Here is a 13,119-nt window from a genome sequence, read left to right as displayed (position 1 = left end):
ACAAAATACATATGACAATGATAATGATGTACTTAATGTAGACAGAACTTTGGTAAGTCAAGTTTTTTTACAAAAGGCTTTCCGTATAAAGCCCTTGGTTTTTTCACAAATTTACCCTTGATTGCTTTAGTTTAGTTTATTTTTTCAAAGTACAGATTGACGGAAAGTTATATTCCACAAGCAACTTGTTGAGCTCGACTGCTTTGCTTACACTCTTGACAAATATGACAGCTTGATTGAAACCTATCGCATCGAGCTTACGATTCTTCTCTAGCTAGATCAATTTGATGTTGTAATGCCATGGATAACCGTTAGAAAAGACTAAAAGGTAATCTTCAGTATGATGGGATCAAGGTAGATATGGAATGGTTAATTTCATTGTAATAACGAAATATAATTTGTAGAAGGAAATTGATTTTTTTTCATTTCAGCCATGGGAATGGAATGGGATGAAAAGTTGCAACGCAAGACACTTTTATCTATATATTCTTTAAAGTAGGGCTCAAAACTTTTTTCTAAATATTTCACATTTACAATTAAATTACAATTCTACTTTCAAAATTGTGCCTTCAATTATTTCATAAATGAAATCATCTTCACAATCCTCTTCTCCTTCTCTTTTTACAAGCCATTTAGAATTTAAACCCATGGATCACATAGATTAGAATAAAAGTCAGCATCAGACATTGTAAAACAAGAGATTTCTCATGCTTTTTCTCTTTTGTGTAATACCTTAAGTCATATTTTTCTTCTATTCAATTTACATATCAAACATAATGATCTATAAGTATTATTCAATCTAATTATGGAATTGTGATTCATCTTTACAGAAAGGTTTGCATATGCAATTCTTCATACGATCAGTTGTCGATCACATAACCTCAAAATCCGGAGATGATAAACAACCTAAGGAGGTTGGACTCGATGAATTAAGATATTAGGATTTTATTTTTTCTACATACTTTTCCAAATCATAATTTTCTAATTTTTTTTTTTAAAAAAAAAATTCCCTGCAAATGTTGCAATTATCTTTTTTTTTTTATTATATGTTTGTGGTTATTTTTGTTTAAGTTTGACATATGATTTTGTTTTTGTGACTGCGTGTATGTGACTGAATAAGTGTGTGAGTGTGTGTATGGATGTGAATGACTAATGCTCTTCATGGTGCCTGGACTTGTGGGTTAAAGATACGGTAATGTTCATGATTTTAGACATGGTCCTAATTTTTTTTGGAAACGGCAAACTAACTAATCTACTTCTAAATAACCACCTATGTCTCCACCGAGACTTGAACACCAGACCTCTCATATGAGATAGTCACTCCATACCGCTAGGCCATTAAAGCTACTTGTTGCATTTATTTGAAACTTTTTATTATGTGTTTGCTTCAATTTTACATTGTCATTGAAACTTTAAATAAAGCTAAAAGGGCAAGGGAACTTATGAGATCAATAATTGTTTGTATACAATTATTATCACGTTTAGCAAATCTACTTATGTGTATTGTTTTTGTGATATTTCAGGAAGGTGTTTCGCACATACCCTCTGTGGCAAATTTGGGTGAAAAAAAAAGAACATATATGCTTTATTTTCTTACATTTTAGGGTTAATACATGGCCTTATATTTTCTAATAAATAACGATATTTTTTTGTTACATGTCATAATCACATTCATTTTGTCAAAGGTCATTTTGTAGTTATTTTAATTTTTTTTGTCACATGTTATTTTATGTTTTTTTCCATTTTATTAAATTCCACATAATATTTAAATGTAATAATTGCAATAAATATAATATTAAATACATATCACTTTCATTAATTGACTAATTTCTGAATTTCAAAATTAAAGTCTCATTAGTTTCTTTGTTTATTTATCTTAATTATTTGTTTAAATTTAAAAGAGAAAAAACACTTTAATTTTAATAATTCAATAATTTTCTTATAAATTCAAACTTCTCAAATGTTTAAATTTCATATTTAATTTTCTTTGAAATGAACCCATCTAATACATGGGTCTTACGCCTAGTATCAAATAGAGTTTGAGTTTGTGTTTTAATTGCATAAAAATGTGAAATTGTAAATATTTATTTAGTTAAAAATCTAACTACATGCTGTATTGAGTTTATGTTTCATTTTTTTCTTATAATATAGATATCTTATGGAAGTTAAACCCATTTCTTTGATTGATTTGCTCTTGCATTTCTCATTTCTTTTTCTTAAATCTTTTGATCATTCACTTTAAAAAGTTGAAGCAATTCTTGATTTTATTTTAGAAAAATGTATTTTACAATTAAAATATTTCTTTAAATTCCATTTCACATAAATATATGAAGTGATGCTACTATACCAATTTTAATGTATCTTGCTTAGATTAAAATAGGGTCAAGTTAGGCTTCTCCGTCCTTTATACAATCTTAATAGCAATCATCCATAAAAGACACGCTAAAAGTTATGAGGCAACTTAAGTTCATATGATGATTTAAATGTAAGTATAAAAAATGAAAGGTAGTTTATAAAGCAATTTACCACGTAAATGGTTTTAGAAATAAAATTAAGTTATTTAAACAAGATTATTTAATGCATAGCCTATAAATACAAATAAACCTAAAATTGGGTTAAAGCCAATGCTATTAAAACTTATAAGAGCAACACAACTCGTTAATAATAATAAATTTTTAAAAACTAAATTTAAAAAATAGGATCATGCTAAAACCATTTTATGGGATTACAAGAAATTTCTATAAGGCTTACAAATTATTAATATGACATGGTAGGACAAAAACAATGAAAATATAAAATATCATAAATATTAATTTACAAGTTCAATAGGTCTCAACTCATAATTAATAATGCACAATCAAATCATGTATGTATATTTGTAAAGAATCCAAACTTTTCGTTTATAATTCTTATTGATTTCGTTTATGTTAGACTAAAGCTTATTGATAATTGTTTAGATGTAGTAACTATTTCTGCAAATGAACTAATCATCTCTAGAAACTAATTTATGAAAAACTATTCGCACCCGCTACTTAAAGCGGTTAAACAGCTAGTATACTTAGGGGTTGTTTTTTTGGCCTCGTAATGATCCTATAAAGAGAATGACTCCATTGAGATTCAGAGCATTTTGTTGAAGCTATTTTAACCTCTTAATCGGCAAGACATTAAACCTAAGGGTCTTATTTAGTCGCACAAAATAAAAAGTCTGGATGAAAGTTTTTTCTTTGATGCCCTTACCCTAAAAAACAGATATCACGTCGGACCTCTTATAGCACCGGTCCACCTCCACCTTCGTCACCTCCCTCCTCGCCGCTTCACTTTTGCAGGTACTTTTTTTTAACTTTGTTCAACGGTTCGTTTATTTAAGCATACCTCTCATAAATTTGTTTCTAAACACGAAATCAATAAAGTGTTGGGTTCTTGCTTTGTTCTTGCTGTCTTGCTATGTTGGATGATCAATTTGTGTTTGGGTGAACAATTTGTTTCTGTCGCTTCTTTGAATTTCCCTCTTCTCTTCTCTTGTCGTCTTCTTTCTGTGTTTCGTTGTTCTTTCAAGTAATACATTCCTCGATTGATTTTCCGTCGTCTGTGATATCCCTTTGTATGACCTTTGATTTCCTCGTCTTCTCCAATTAATATTGATTTTCAGTCATTTGGGATTATCCCTTTCAAGTCAGATTTTCCGCCGTTTGTGATATCCCTTTCATTTGTCGAAACTCAAAATCATCCATATAAATATCAACTTTTTTTTAAATTTTTTTTTATTACTTTTATTCATAGCTTAATTATTTTTAATATTGTACTATAATAATTAAACTTGGTTTTAATATAGATTTTAAATATTATGATATGTATTTTTCTTTTTCAAAATATGACTTAAATGTTTTCATCATGTATCTACCACTTGATTATGTATAAGTATTAATTATGTCCTATTAGGTTCATTTTTTTTAATTTTAAGTTTAAAAAACATACAGTTAGAAATTTAATAATTTATAAAGAAAATAACAAACCTAAATATAGTTTATATCTAATACTTAACGAATTACTTTAGCTTTTATTTTAATTAAAAAAAAGTTGTTTTACGGGTTAATGAACTAGAAAAGTAACGAACTTTGGTTTTTGTTCACATTAAGGTAACCATGTTTTTTTCATACACATTTGACCATTGAACTTGTTTGATCTGTTCAAAATAAGGTAATATGACCGGTAATTAGCGGTAATATTACCCCATTATAAACAAGTCAAACAAGTTTAATGGTCAAATGTGTACGAAAAAAACATGATTACCCAAATATAGACAAAAACCAAAATTTATTACCCATTTTGGTAATATTGGGTTATTTATGCTAAGTGAAAGTAGTCAGATCCATTAATGTGACATGAAATTGGGTTGGCCGGTCTTTATGTATTAGGAAACAGTCGAAGTCTTGGGCAAACCAGTTTAGGCCCAACTAGTCAGGCATTACGTTGTATATGCTTAAGGGACTAGGTTGTATGTGCTTTAAAGACCTAGCAACACAGCCTAACCCATGACTAGTCACTGAACTGTGTTAAGCCAAGACAAATTGAATTGTTCATTGACTGTCAGAGACTTCCGATTGATCCTAGGGAATAGTCTCTGAGACGGTTCTTGTCTAATATTACCAAAACAAACACATAGTCCAAGATCTGAAATACAAAATTCAAAAACAAACACATAGTCCAAGATCTAGGATCGTTACATGATGGGTAATGAGTATTGTTACAATTCACCTTCAAAATAATGTCAAACCTGAAATGCAAACAACAGAAGTTAGATGATCTTATATTTCCATATCAAAATACTACAATTCATGATCTGACATTTCCAGATATGAAAAAAGAAATAAAGATAAAGGATTTCACAATTCATGACTTAGGATACTAAATGACACCTAAAACAATACTACAATTCCAATTCTAAATTACAAAAATCAAAAGGTATAATATCTAAAATTTAAAGATCTAAAGTATGAACATCTAAACTAAAAAGTACAACATCCCAAGATCTAGAGTTGTTTACAAGTTGTAGTTGATCAGAATAGGAGTTTAGAAGATTAACAACATAGTTAGTTGGGTCGACGTCGTATGTACGAAAAGATTAACATGGAGGGAGGCATTGGTGACAATAGTAGCGAGGCTAGCAGAGGCGGCATAGTTAACGATCGAATATCAATGCTTTCGTTAAGGTAAGTAATTGTCGTGGTGGCGTATGGAGGAGATAAATGGGATTGTAAAGGCAGTAATGTACAATGGAAGGTGAAGTGGTGAGGCATCGAAGAAAGTAGTAGCAGGCTAGGGTTTTTAAATATTTAATGGAGAGAGGCCATGGTTTTATAGAGAAATTAGGCATGTCAAATAAGTTATGTGCAAGTAATCCATGAATGTATATGTGATGTGTTTCTTTATGCATAGTTGGTGGTAAATGGGGCTTTCAAAATTTATACATTTCAAATACTTATTTTTTATTGGATAATTTCGTTTCACATGAATCAAACATCATTTAATCTAATACCGTGCATATTATATCTAGTGATTCAAAACCACTATCTTTTTGTTTTTAAGACTTGGTTTTAATTTTGAGTAGACCCCAAATTATAAACACATTATAAGATAGTATAGATATTGGCATTCTAACATGGGGTATTCCATCCCGATGGATGACTGGACATGCAGGTTGATTGGGTCTAGGGTATTCCAACCTGATGGTTGATTGGACCCGACATATTTGTCATTGTATAGAGTGAGACTGGACTGCTTCGTACATCTGTCAACAGGCCTGGGGTATTCCATCCCGATGGATGATTGGACCCATAGTATGTTGGCATTCCAACCGGATGGTTGAGGGCCTGGGGTATTCCAACCCGATGGTTGATTGGACCATAGTATGTTGTTTGTTGGTATATGTTATATGTTTCTGTGGGGGTACTTTGGGGGAACTCACTAAGCTTCGTGATTACAGTTTTGGTTTAGGGTTTTAGGCACTTCCGTGGATTGTGGCAAGGTGAAGGTGTGACCGTACATGTCACACCCCCAAACCTGAACGGCGGAAACGTTCGGGGGCGGAGGACGTCATGTACAGTATCACAAAAAATGAATACTAAAGAAAGTACACACAGCCATCATATACATAATTGAAAAGTTTACATGATTGTAGTATTACATGCTTGCAAAAGTCAATTACAATATGATGTCCAAAAGATTAAACTAACGCCTGAGCGTAAGTCTTCAAAAGCAGTTGCTAACCTGATTTAGCGGATCTCTGAGACGGTTCTTGTCCAATATTACCAAAATGTGTTTGTTTTTGAATTTTGTATTTCATATTTCTAAATCCAAAACTACGAAGTTCAAGATCTGAAATACAAAATTCAAAAACAAACACATAGTCCAAGATCTAGGATCGTTACATGATGGGTAATGAGTATTGTTACAATTCACCTTCAAAATAATGTCAAACCTGAAATGCAAACAACAGAAGTTAGATGATCTTATATTTCCATATCAAAATACTACAATTCATGATCTGACATTTCCAGATATGAAAAAAGAAATAAAGATAAAGGATTTCACAATGCATGACTTAGGATACTAAATGAAACCTAAAACAATACTACAATTCCAATTCTAAAATACAAAAATCAAAAGGTATAATATCTAAAATTTAAAGATCTAAAGTATGAACATCTAAACTAAAAAGTATAACATCCCAAGATCTAGAGTTGTTTACAAGTTGCAGTTGATCAGAATAGGAGTTTAGAATATTAACAACATAGTTAGTTGGGTCGACGTCGTATGTACGAAAAGATTAACATGGAGGGAGGCATTGGTGACAATAGTAGCGAGGCTAGCAGAGGCGGCGTAGTTAACGATCGAATATCAATGCTTTCGTTAAGGTAAGTAATTGTCGTGGTGGCGTATGGAGGAGATAAATGGGATTGTAAAGGCAGTAATGTACAATGGAAGGTGAAGTGGTGAGGCATCGAAGAAAGTAGTAGCAGGCTAGGGTTTTTAAATATTTAATGGAGAGAGGCCATGGTTTTATAGAGAAATTAGGCATGTCAAATAAGTTATGTGCAAGTAATCCATGAATGTATATGTGATGTGTTTCTTTATGCATAGTTGGTGGTAAATGGGGCTTTCAAAATTTATACATTTCAAATACTTATTTTTTATTGGATAATTTCGTTTCACATGAATCAAACATCATTTAATCTAATACCGTGCATATTATATCTAGTGATTCAAAACCACTATCTTTTTGTTTTTAAGACTTGGTTTTAATTTTGAGTAGACCCCAAATTATAAACACATTATAAGATAGTATAGATATTGGCATTCTAACATGGGGTATTCCATCCCGATGGATGACTGGACATGCAGGTTGATTGGGTCTAGGGTATTCCAACCTGATGGTTGATTGGACCCGACATATTTGTCATTGTATAGAGTGAGACTGGACTGCTTCGTACATCTGTCAACAGGCCTGGGGTATTCCATCCCGATGGATGATTGGACCCATAGTATGTTGGCATTCCAACCGGATGGTTGAGGGCCTGGGGTATTCCAACCCGATGGTTGATTGGACCATAGTATGTTGTTTGTTGGTATATGTTATATGTTTCTGTGGGGGTACTTTGGGGGAACTCACTAAGCTTCGTGATTACAGTTTTGGTTTAGGGTTTTAGGCACTTCCGTGGATTGTGGCAAGGTGAAGGTGTGACCGTACATGTCACACCCCCAAACCTGAACGGCGGAAACGTTCGGGGGCGGAGGACGTCATGTACAATATCACAAAAAATGAATACTAAAGAAAGTACACACAACCATCATATACATAATTGAAAAGTTTACATGATTGTAGTATTACATGCTTGCAAAAGTCAATTACAATATGATGTCCAAAAGATTAAACTAACGCCTGAGCGTAAGTCTTCAAAAGCAGTTGCTAACCTGATTTAGCGGATCTCTGAGACGGTTCTTGTCCAATATTACTAAAATGTGTTTGTTTTTGAATTTTGTATTTCATATTTCTAAATCCAAAACTACGAAGTTCAAGATCTGAAATACAAAATTCAAAAACAAACACATAGTCCAAGATCTAGGATCGTTACATGATGGGTAATGAGTATTGTTACAATTCACCTTTAAAATAATGTCAAACCTGAAATGCAAACAACAGAAGTTAGATGATCTTATATTTCCATATCAAAATACTACAATTCATGATCTGACATTTCCAGATATGAAAAAAGAAATAAAGATAAAGGATTTCACAATGCATGACTTAGGATACTAAATGAAACCTAAAACAATACTACAATTCCAATTCTAAAATACAAAAATCAAAAGGTATAATATCTAAAATTTAAAGATCTAAAGTATGAACATCTAAACTAAAAAGTACAACATCCCAAGATCTAGAGTTGTTTACAAGTTGCAGTTGATCAGAATAGGAGTTTAGAAGATTAACAACATAATTAGTTGGGTCGTCGTCGTATGTACGAAAAGATTAACATGGAGGGAGGCATTGGTAACAATAGTAGCGAGGCTAGCAGAGGCGGCATAGTTAACGATCGAATATCAATGCTTTCGTTAAGGTAAGTAATTGTCGTGGTGGCGTATGGAAGAGATAAATGGGATTGTAAAGGTAGTAATGTACAATGGAAGGTGAAGTGGTGAGGCATCGAAGAAAGTAGTAGCAGGCTAGGGTTTTTAAATATTTAATGGAGAGAGGCCATGGTTTTATAGAGAAATTAGGCATGTCAAATAAGTTATGTGCAAGTAATCCATGAATGTATATGTGATGTGTTTCTTTATGCATAGTTGGTGGTAAATGGGGCTTTCAAAATTTATACATTTCAAATACTTATTTTTTATTGGCTAATTTCGTTTCACATGAATCAAACATCATTTAATCTAATACTGTGCATATTATATCTAGTGATTCAAAATCAGTATCTTTTTGTTTTTAAGACTTGGTTTTAATTTTGAGTAGACCCCAAATTATAAACACATTATAAGATAGTATAGATATTGGCATTCTAACATGGGGTATTCCATCCTGATGGATGACTGGACATGGAGGTTGATTGGGTCTAGGGTATTCCAACCTGATGGTTGATTGGACCCGACATATTTGTCATTGTATAGAGTGAGACTGGACTGCTTCGTACATCTGTCAACAGGCCTGGGGTATTCCATCCCGATGGATGATTGGACCCATAGTATGTTGGCATTCCAACCAGATGGTTGAGGGCCTGGGGTATTCCAACCCGATGGTTGATTGGACCATAGTATGTTGTTTGTTGGTATATGTTATATGTTTCTGTGGGGGTACTTTGGGGGAACTCACTAAGCATCGTGATTACTGTTTTGGTTTAGGGTATTAGGCACTTCCGTGGATTGTGGCAAGTTGAAGGTGTGACCGTACATGTCACACCCCCAAACCTGAACGGCGGAAACGTTCGGGGGCGGAGGACGTCATGTACAGTATCACAAAAAATGAATACTAAAGAAAGTACACACAACCATCATATACATAATTGAAAAGTTTACATGATTGTAGTATTACATTCTTGCAAAAGTCAATTACAATATGATGTCCAGAAGATTAAAATAACGCCTGAGCGTACGTCGTCAAAAGCAGTTACTAACATGATTTAGCGGTTCCCTGAGAATACAAGTTATTTCAAAGAAAAAGTGTCAACAATTAAGTTGGTGAGTTCATAAGTCGTGTTTTGATAAAATGTATGCCATTCGAAAGTTCGTGTATGTTTTCCAGAAAATCTGATATTTTTTTAATAAAGTGGGTTGTGAATCATTGTTGTATAAAGTGAATGTTTGAACAAGGAAAATCCTATATTTTCCTAAAATGAGATGCAGTCTTAAATGACCAAGACTGTAACCTGTAAGAAAATATGCCATGCTTTGAAATGAAGATGTATAGTTTTATTATTAAGTAAAACTAGTTGTGGAAGTGTTTATCTTGTATTCTGAACATGCTGATAATACCCTATAATATAGTTATTACCCCTAAGCATGATTGAGTTATGTATTACTACGTGCATAAGTCATTGTTTCTGCGTGTTGTGAGTTCCTCATAACCATACTAGACGCAGTACCTAATGTTGACATTTGTCACCTCAGGGACTGTAGCTAACAGTCAGGGTGCAGAGTCATCAGCCCCGTATAGATCTATACACACTTGTCATGCTCTCCCTCCAAGAGACTTTGGTTATAGGTGGGGACTTTCGTTTGGTACAAACAAAGCCATATGACATCACATGATTTCTAACAACGATGTTCACGAGTAATATGATGAAAAATCTTTTGAAAATTCGAGATAACTATTAAGTCACATATGCAAAAGTGTGTATGTTTATGTCGAAAATGATTACCCTTTCTACAGTGTTAACAAAGGCATAATAACAAATTTTGGTTTGTCGAATACACGTAATGTTATAGTTGAAATGGTTACCCTTGATATGATGTAGTATGCAAACGTATAAATAAAACATATTTCATTCATAAAACATATTGTATCCCCGGAGGGTAAGTTGTGTTGTGAGGTCTTTTGCATGGTAATAACTTCATAAGATAGTTAAAACAACAGTATGAAAAGTATAGAAAAAGATCGATGTTTCACACGATTTTAGCCTTGTGTTTACTTGTATACCCCCCACCCCTTTTAAAGTGTTGAAAAACATTTTAAAAGTATTTGAAAACGTAGTGATAGGGGTATGAACTCACTTGATAAGTGGTGAATCGGGTCGCGCTTCGATAAGGATGATCGTTCTTGACGTAACCGCGGGTTTCTGGTAAAAACCGGGCTTCACGCAGGCAGTACTTCGACTGGAAAAGATTTATTTCTCGAGAACTTCGGGGCGTCGGGCCTTACTTCGTGTGCTAGCAGTGATACCGGAGCTTCGGGGTGGTTTACAGGGGCTTGCGAGGTGTTTCGGGGTGAAAGAATTGAGAGAAAAGAAAACAATTCCAGAAAGCGTCGCACCCTTTATATAGTGCTGGCTGACTCCTCGTACGCAGGGCGTACTTGCGAGGAGCGTTGGGCGTTCCGGAGCGCAGGGCGTTCCGGAGTGCACGTCGTTCCGGAGCGTAGGGCGTTCCCTCGCGTACGCAGCGCGTTCAACAGCGTCTTGACGTCATCGCTTACCTCGGCCTCGGACGGTATACCATGATGCTACCCGGAGAGACGTGGACGAACTGAGACCCAACGAATCCGAACACAGGGTGTTCCTTTGGAACACATGGTGTTCATTTCAGACCAGTCTCGATAAATGTTCCCAGAACTTGTGAAATCCGTAACTTTCGCGTACGACCTCTGTTTTCGACGTTCTTTATATCCATGCGTAGGTGGAAATATACTCTACAACTTTTGTTTAGACTCTGTCGGCTAGTTTTTAATTTCTTTTTAATATTATATTATTAACTGGCCGGGACTGGAAAAGTCCGTTAAAAATTCATAACTTTTTCATCCGGTGTCCGTTTTCGTCTGTCTTTTTACTGTTGTACTACTATTGATGAGACCTTCGATTCTCGTTTAGGTTGTGTCGGCTAAAAATCGTTCGATCTCTATTTCGAGTTTTTAGTTGTCTACCGCTATATCCGAAACTTCGAAAAATCATAACTTCCTCATATGAAGTCAGATTGGGTGTTCTTTTTATTTATGTTCGCGGTTTAATGATATCTACGACTTTCATTTAGATATTTAAGGCTAAAAAGTATTTTATTGGAATCTCGCATTTTATGCTTTACAGTAAAAAGTGTTTTACTGGTATTGTTGCGGATCTTCGATCGGTAATAACTTCTTCGTTATAACTTGGATTTTAGCGTTCTTTGTATTTCTGAAACCCTTGTTACTATATCTACCACTTGGTATATCCCAATTATGGTTTTATAAAAGTTTAATTTTGACCTAAATTTGACTGGTGTTACATTATCCCCTATTAAAGAGAATTTCGTCCCAAAATTCGTATTTTGACTATGACTTCAATAGTTGAGGAAAGATGTGTGTACTTCTGTTCCATTTGATCCTCTTGTTCTCGAGTGAATCCAAATCCCAGCGTGGGTGTTCCAGCGAATCTTCATTACTTCATCTTTTGCTTCGACCGATAGAGGTCGTGTGGGTTTAGGTTTATTTTCCTATGTCTATCTAAATGCTAGTATATTCACTCATAGCTTAGGGAAGCTTTGTCTTGAAGTTCATGGTTCAATTCACTCCTAGCTGTTGTGCTTGAAGTTGACTCGTTGTACGCGTGCTATTTCTAAATGATCTGTTGGGAATACTTCGGGAAGGTTGCAAAATATATAGTATTGCCCATATGAGTGCTACGGGATTTTGAAACTCGAAACGATTTGGGAGTTACGTCGGTTTTGTCATTATAACTCGATAGAGTTTCGTTAGCCAACGATGAAAGTGAAGGGTCTTTTCATAGCACATGCAATTGGCATGGTGAAGGCCAAGCCAATCTATTTCTAGTAGCTATTTGGGAACTTCTTATCAGAACAGGTGTGAAGTCGATGGGAAGAGTGTTCATTAGTGTGATAATGTGTTCTACATATGTGTTTTCAGTGTTTTGAATCTATCTTTGTGATGACTACTATGAAGGTTTTGCTTAATGATTGGGGTGCTTGTTTGAATAATTTTTTTTTTAAATTTGTGACTCACGAAACTTCTCTCCGCTCCACTATAAAATAAAATGCATGCTAATGTGCTATCGAGGAAAAACGTACCCGTAACAACAGTGGGGTCTGCAATGGCTTCCTCCTGGCCCATTGCAAATACTCGGCCACTTCCCCCAGCATTCCTGTTGTTTGCCTTCGGGCAGTCCTTTTCGAAGTGCCCTGTTGCTCCGCACTCGTAGCAGGTACGGCCTACTCCGACATTCGCAACTGGATTGGCTGGTTCTTTGCAGAAGCGGACGGTGTGTCCCTTCTTGTTGCACTTATTGCACTGCAAGTCACGGCAAGGCACGTGATGATGAAAGTTGTACCTGTTGCACTTTGGTAGTTAGCCGTTGTATGCATTTGTTGGGGCAGGAGTGGTAGGGACAGTAACAACATGAGCCATCACTATTTGTT

The 13,119-nt window shown here is 34.6% G+C and overlaps 1 long non-coding RNA gene across 1 annotated transcript; it reads left to right on the top strand.

The window, feature by feature from the left end:
* Window positions 1-205: 205 nt before the first annotated feature.
* On the top strand, window positions 206-1,736 carry LOC122195718 (uncharacterized). The gene is made up of 3 exons (XR_006186284.2): window positions 206-328; window positions 831-914; window positions 1,524-1,736. It is a non-coding gene; the product is annotated as an uncharacterized LOC122195718 (long non-coding RNA).
* The last annotated feature ends 11,383 nt before the right edge of the window (window positions 1,737-13,119 follow it).

Source organism: Lactuca sativa, chromosome 8 (assembly GCF_002870075.4).
Source record: "Lactuca sativa cultivar Salinas chromosome 8, Lsat_Salinas_v11, whole genome shotgun sequence".
Taxonomy (NCBI): domain Eukaryota; kingdom Viridiplantae; phylum Streptophyta; class Magnoliopsida; order Asterales; family Asteraceae; genus Lactuca; species Lactuca sativa.
This window is presented reverse-complemented; position numbering and strand designations above follow the sequence as displayed.